This window comes from Chrysemys picta, chromosome 1, assembly GCF_011386835.1.
Source record: "Chrysemys picta bellii isolate R12L10 chromosome 1, ASM1138683v2, whole genome shotgun sequence".
In the NCBI taxonomy this organism is placed as follows: domain Eukaryota; kingdom Metazoa; phylum Chordata; order Testudines; family Emydidae; genus Chrysemys; species Chrysemys picta.
In genome coordinates this window covers 112,935,799-112,942,519 of record NC_088791.1, presented here as the reverse complement: position 1 = coordinate 112,942,519, position 6,721 = coordinate 112,935,799, and the positions used below count along the sequence as shown (strand labels likewise).

General features: G+C 51.7%; 1 protein-coding gene across 6 annotated transcripts in view; it reads left to right on the top strand.

Moving 5' to 3' along the window:
• The first annotated feature begins 459 nt into the window (after positions 1-459).
• The window catches only part of ADA2 (adenosine deaminase 2), a 44,975-nt gene continuing 38,713 nt past the window's right edge, over positions 460-6,721 (top strand). For 2 of the 6 annotated variants that reach the window (XM_024101979.3, XM_065566911.1), the window contains exon 1: positions 507-594. The gene's annotated coding sequence lies outside the window, so the exon portion shown is untranslated. Of the gene's footprint in view, positions 595-6,033; positions 6,079-6,721 lie in introns of all 6 variants that reach the window. The other 4 variants (XM_042849597.2, XM_065566898.1, XM_042849607.2 and 1 more) reach the window with 4 other exon arrangements.

The following is a 6,721-nucleotide window of genomic DNA, read 5'->3' as shown; positions in this document are numbered from 1 at the left end:
GTCAGTTAAACATTATTATCCCCATTTTACAGAGAGGGAAATTGAGGTACCACCCAGTTTCCTATTGTGCTTCATAGGCCTTGCCTCCTTTTCCCTTGATCTTCCTTCCATGCTTAATATTTATCTTCTCCTGCCTTCTCTGCCCAGTTGCACAGGCGGAAGGGGAGGAGGGTCAGGCTGTTCAGAATTTGAATATGCTGTGGCATTGCAAAGACGGAGGGTGGGATTTCCTGTCTGTCTTAGTTTGGATGCCGGCTAAGTTGTTATTTCAAGGTGTCAGCTTGTTTGCAATGAGAACAGACAGCTCTATCGCTTTCTTCACAATGTGCCCCTCCTTTAGCTAAAGAGGAAGGCACGCAGCAGTGGCTGCTGTGTTGCTGCAGGGGACTGTGCCTTAAGGGAGGAGAATACAAACACAGGAACAGAGCATTGGATGAGGAGGTGGAGACATATCAGATGTAGGGGGCGGGGTTGGAGGTGGGAGCAGGTGGCAAGTTGTTTATCTGCTCAGCTGTTGTGTGGCTTGAGAGAGACAGAAGCAGCTGGGAGAAGGAAGGAAGGAGCTCAGGGTCTATCAGTTTTTCTGCCTTACAGGTTTGTAACCGTTGCAAAACAACTAGAGAACAATTCACCTGGGACACAGGCCCCAGCCTTGGCAGTGCCCATTGAGGCATTCACTAGTATATTTTCCTGGCAGAAACCTCCCTCCCCCCCCCAGAGACACGTCTGTGCCCATGTAGGATCTGTGGTATATGTATAGGGGGGCACTGACACTCGAGGCAGGCACTAGTATATGACTGTGCAAGTCCCCTGGAAGCATCCACTGCTATGTGCCAGCAGGGGCCCTGGCAATGGTTTCTGGGGCATACATTGGTATCTGCTCATGCAAATGCCCTGGAAATGTCCCCTGGAGTGGGACAGCTGGGCTCCTGGCAGTGTTTTTGAGAGCATGCTTTATATGCCCATGTAAGTACCCTGGCATTATCTTTTGGGGCTTGCCAGCAGGGTCCCTTGTAGGTGCCTTCTTATTGGCTGAAGCCATGCCAATTGAAGCTTTCCAGCGGCAAAGCTTTCTTCTTCCAATTACAAAGAGCCAACGTGGGTATTATCATTGATCTATGTCATGTCTTAGTGCTTTTAACAGTGAAGAAAAATACCATTATGAGGCTTAATTTGTTCAAATGGTTTCAGACAGGGTTAATATAACTCATCAATAAATGCCAGTTTTTATTATGTTTTAATTACAATGTAATTTCAACAGGGTAGGCTTGTCCTGGCTGCTCAATGTGTCTAGTGGTTTGTTGTTTTCTTTTAAGTGTATTTCCTTGAGCTTCAGTGATTAACAGGCATAGCAATTGATACATTGCCAGAGAGCCTGATTGGCTCAGTGTACACAGGGATTTATCCCTGTTCCCTACGATCACGGTGTGTAGCCATCACGGGTTTACATCAGTGAAATAAATGGTAACTAATGCTAGGGTGGCTAAAACATGCCTTCAGGCCAGATTGCACTCATTGGAATTCTACTGTGTTGTCCAAAGCTGCGCTCTTCCTTCAGGCATTGGTGTGGTCAAGGAGCCTGCAGGTTCCAACGTGCTATGGTCCAACTTCACCCAAGTAGCCTTGGGGCTGCTCTTGATTTATTTTATGTGAATTAGCCACTCCCCTCATGTTACTAGCAAGTTTCCAATGTGGCCCTCGTTTGGGCAGAGTCTGAACGTTCCTAGACTGAAGTCTTTGAACCTATTATGTTGGCCAGGCAGCTTGCCTGCTGCCCCTTATCAATATACCTTGAAAAATGTTCACCTTGATGCTGTGAAGGAGAAAAGGACAGTCTAGCAAGGCTATTGGTGGATGTTAGTCATCTTTCCTGAGCAAGGAATCCCAAAGACTCCAGCAATAATTGGTAACTTGATACTCCTTGTCTTGTCACCCTTCAGCATCCAAGAGTGAGGTCTGAATTAGGGTGACCAGATGTCCCGATTTTATAGGGACAGTCCTGATTTTGGGGGCTTTTTCTTATATAGGTACCTATTACTCCCCTACACTGTGCTTCCTGCCACCTCCGCCCCCAGCCCTAGCCGTGTTTCAAACCTGTTTAAACTATACTTAAACCTGTTCATTTCTGTAGCACAGGCAATTGCTTTATGAACTTTCCCTGGCTACACTACATCACCTTTCATTGCTTCTTTCCAGCAGTGAATCTTCACAAAAGAAAGGAGGGAAAGCAGCAACAAACGTCTGTCTTTCTTTAACACCAAAAAACATCTCTCTCCTCCAGTTCCCTGCACCTTCAAGCAAAGCCAGATGAAGTGCGTCACTATCTGTGTCAAAGCATCCAGCCTTTCTCTCCCCCAGAGGGTAAACAGTACAGAGGAGTGGGAGAACTAGCTTATAAACTTCAGGCAAAAATAGGTATAAGTTCTAGGGTGACCAGATGTCCCGATTTTATCGGGACTGTCCCGATATTGGCTTGTTTGTCCCGCGTCCCGACCGATGTGCGGTCGGGACACTGGACAAACAAGCAATTTTGTCGTCCTGGAGGGACTCTCGCCCCCCCCTCCACGCCCCAGCTCCGTCCCCTCCTTCCCGCATTGGCTCCCTCCCCAAATCCCCGCCCTGGCCCCACCTCTTCCCCAACCAGCGGAATTCCTCCTCCCTCCCAGGCTTGCAGCATGGCGGCGCAAGCCTGGGAGGGAGGGTGGCGCTTTCTGGAGCTGGTGAGTCAGCTCCGGCACCGGGCGGGCAAGGGGGCTGCTCCCCCAGGAGGGAAACGAGGGGGCTCCTGCCCAGGCCGCTGCACAGTCGAGGAGAGCGGCTGGTGCTGGGGGAACACGGACCAGAGACCAAGCAGCGGTTACAGGATGGTTTGTCTGCTGCCGCCATCCAGGGGATTGAGCGAGCTCTGGAAAAGTGCTGGGGCTGGGCAGGAAAGTGCCTCTGCTGGCCCAGGGCCCTCGGATCTCGCAGCCCCAGGAACCCACTCCCCTGGTGTAGTGATGCTGCAGGAGGGAACCGCATTAACATGGTGATTAGCCCTGTGCTCTCCGCTCCAGCCTGGACCAGCTCCGGGGGCAGAGCTCGGAGTCAGGTAGCAAATGGGAGGGAAACTGCTCAGACCGGCTTCACCGGGACCATGAAGCAGCCCTTTTCCGCACCCACACGTTCGTGCTCTGGACCAGTCCCTGGGAGGACCCCTTCGGTGTGCCAGGCTCACTTAGGGTCACCAGGGCAAGCCCCTTGGCTTCACCGCCGCCTTCAGGGCTCGGGGCCGGGAGCGCAGTGCGGAGGCTGCTCCAGCCCTGCAGCCCGCGGGGCAGTGCGGTGGGTCGGAGGCGGACACGCTCCTGCCGGGAGGGGCCCGGGCCCGGCTACCTGGTTCGCCCCCTGCCCGGGTCCCCGAGCTCCGTGCGGCTGGAGAGGGGCTGTCCGGGGCTGCAGGGGCGAGTGTCCCAGCCCTGGTGGGGTGGAGCGGAGCAGCCCCTGCTGCGGGGCCAGGGCGACGGAGCCCGGGAACGGCTGGGCAGGGAGCTGCAGGAGGGGCCCGGAGCGCGGCTCGGCTGGGGGGTGCTCCGGCCGTTTTTGTTTTTTTTCCCCTCTCCGCCGCCGGCTTTTTTCTTCTCTGCCCCCCTCCCCCGCGGCCTTTTTTTTCTCCCCCCCCCCCCCCCCCCCGGCGTCCCGATATTTAATCTGTGGCATCTGGTCACCCTAATAAGTTCTGAGGAGGAATTGCATCCAGCTGTTTAAGGTAGCTTTTGCTGTGGAAATATAGGATGATAACACAGTTAAGAGAAAAGTTCCTGTGTAAAGTATAGCTACTGCCCTATTGGCAGACCCAGTTATTTCGTGGTTGTGCCACAGTTGTTTTGGTGTTGCCTTCAGTCCCATCTATGCAGCCTACTATGCCATACTGGTTATAACATAGGCTGGTTACACCTTTGCAGCTGAAAGCAAACACTGTCATAACATAGTTGGTCTTGTCTACTTGGACTATTTTTCTCATCAGTGGTAGGAATTTTTATTGCCAGTACTAGTGTGGGCCCGGGGTCCTAACTACTGTCATCTATTCCTGTTTTGAGCAGGATTAGCCAAGGTTTTCGTAGGAAAGGAGGGCAGATCTGAGTTGGGTTAGGTCCTATCTACACTACAAGATGAAACATCCACCAACATAGTTAATTTTATAGTATTGTTTGGACCTAAGGGCTAGTCTACACTGGCAATGCTAAAGCGCTGCCGTGGCAGCAGTTTAACATACCTTGTGTACAGGGCCGGCTCCAGGCACCAGCTGAGCAAGCTGGTGCTTGGGGCAGCAGATTGTTGGAGGCGGCATTCTGCTCCATCCTAGGGCGGCATGGCCGCTTTTTTTGTTGTTGTTGTTCTTGTTCCGCTCCTGCCGCCCTGTAGGGGGCGGCGGCGCGGAGAACCAGAGCACCCTGCAGGGCAGTCCTCTTCCTTCCCTCCCCGCCGACCGGAGCGGAGCCCTCGTGGCAGGCGGCAGGAGGCGGCGTAGCGGGAGGGGCCACGTGGCAGCGCCCCTGCTGTAGCCCTGGCCGCCCCCTTCTCTCTCTCTCCCGCCCGCTCCTTCCCCCTCCCTCCCCCAGCCGGTCCCCCTGCACTCGCTCTGACCGCCCCGTGTTTTTTTGTTTTGTTTTTTGTTTTGCTTGGGGCGGCCAAAAAGCCAGAGCCAGCCCTGCTTGTGTAGTCGCAGCACAGCGCCGGGAGAGAGCGGCTCCCAGCACTTGTGCTCTGTCTATACTGGCACGTTACAGCGCTGAAACTTGCTGCGCTCAGGGGGGTGTTTTTTCACGCCCCGAGCAAGAAAGTTGCAGCGCTGTAAATTGCCAGTGTAGACAAGCCCTTAGTCTCTTCCTCTGTTCCCTGCCTCATGCACAGGAGCAGGTTGCAGCTTATAGTGGGTAGAATTAAGGAAGATAACTCCCCTATCTGTAAAAAGAACAGGAGTACTTGTGGCACCTTAGAGACTAACAGATTTATTAGAGCATAAGCTTTCGTGGACTACAGCCCACTTCTTCGGATGCATCCCCTATCTGTGCAGATATTTGGGGGGCAACAGCATGTCTAGCATAAGCTCTAGAGAGGATAAGTGTTTTTTTATGTGTGTGTGGGGTGAAGGTTAGACAGTGGGGGCAGGCACTGATGTGAAATTACTAATGGAAAAAATTCCCACATTGACGGGAGCTCATTGGGTTTTCTCCTTCCTTTAAAGTGAGAGAGTGAGCAAGACAGGGATTCTCGGTAACCCTGAGAGCAGGAGGTACAACATGCAGTCTGTTACCCAGTTTGCTTTCTTTTTTTACTGCCCAAGATTGGAGAGAGACAAGAGATGTGGGGGAAAAAACAAATAATTGACTTGGGGCCCTGCTAATGTTCTCTAGGTGCCTTGCATAGAAACCTTGGAAACAGCCTGGGACCTGGTTTTGTGCAGTGCGGAGCCCCTACTCTAAAGGGTGACATCAATTCCTGACAATTGAGGGCGCTCCGGACCTTGCAGCACTGGCCCTTAGTGACTTGGTGTTACCATACAAAGGTTTTCTTTGCTTTGTCCGTTCAGTTACTGTAGCTACAAGCCTGGGGTTATGGAAGCAGAGAACAGTCCTGGCAGGGTGCAGGGGAGAGATGATGCAGTTCTTACTTAGGGTTACTTGAAAATGAAACCTCAGCTCAGTAGCAGGACAGTGATGGGGGGAGGAGGGGAGGTTATTCAGACTGCTGCTGGCTAGCAACACTGACTCCTCTTGCTGATAAGCGGCTGAGCTCACAGAGCTAAGAGACTTGCTCTGCAACTGATTTGAATTTTAGCAAGTGCACTGGGAATAGCCCAAAGCGCCTCGTCTCAGACGGTGGTCACAGGAATTCACGGCTATTATATTTGAGAGCCAGGCAATGATTACAAATCAGTGGCTTCATTCCCTGAGTGATTAATTGTTAACCTGGGAGTGTAGCTTTTTCCCTGGCTCTGCATTACCAGATTCCAATTCTTGTAACTGTGATTCTCTTTTTAAATGTCATCAGGTGGGTGTAGATGCAGCTCAGGATGGATGAAAAGGCAGCCTGAGGGTGAGTTTATGTGCATAGATGGAGCAAATTGTAGGTGAACTTGCTGGGTCACAGGCTCGGATGCTAAGCTGCAAGCACAGGCCACAGCAGACATGCCTCTTCCTCCCTGCAGATCTCCCACTGACCACCTCATTTGTCCAGCCAGACAAAAGTTATTTATCAGGCTGGTGGGGATGTTTTAGTCATCCCAAGTGTTGTGAGACAGTCAATCCTTAATAACTGATAATACTTAGTACTTACTTATACTTTGCATGTTCGGTGTGCTTTACACACACTAACTAATCTTAGATCGTAAGTTCTTTGGGGCAGAGACTGTCTTTTTGTTCTGTGTCTGTACAGTGCTAAGCACAATGGGGTCCTGGTCCATGACTGCAGTTGATAGGTACTATGGTTATACAAATAAATAATCATAATTTTCACAGTTCCCCTGTGAAGTAGTTAGGGAAGGCTCATCCCTGGTGGGAGGGATAGCTCAGTGGTTTGAGCATTGGCCTGCTAAACCCAGGGTTGTGAATTCAATCCTTGAGGGGGCCACTTAGGGATCTGGGGCAAAATCAGTACTTGGTCCTGCTAATGAAGGCAGGGGGCTGGACTCGATGACCTTTTAAGGTCCCTTCCAGTTCTGGGAGATAGGATAGGATAT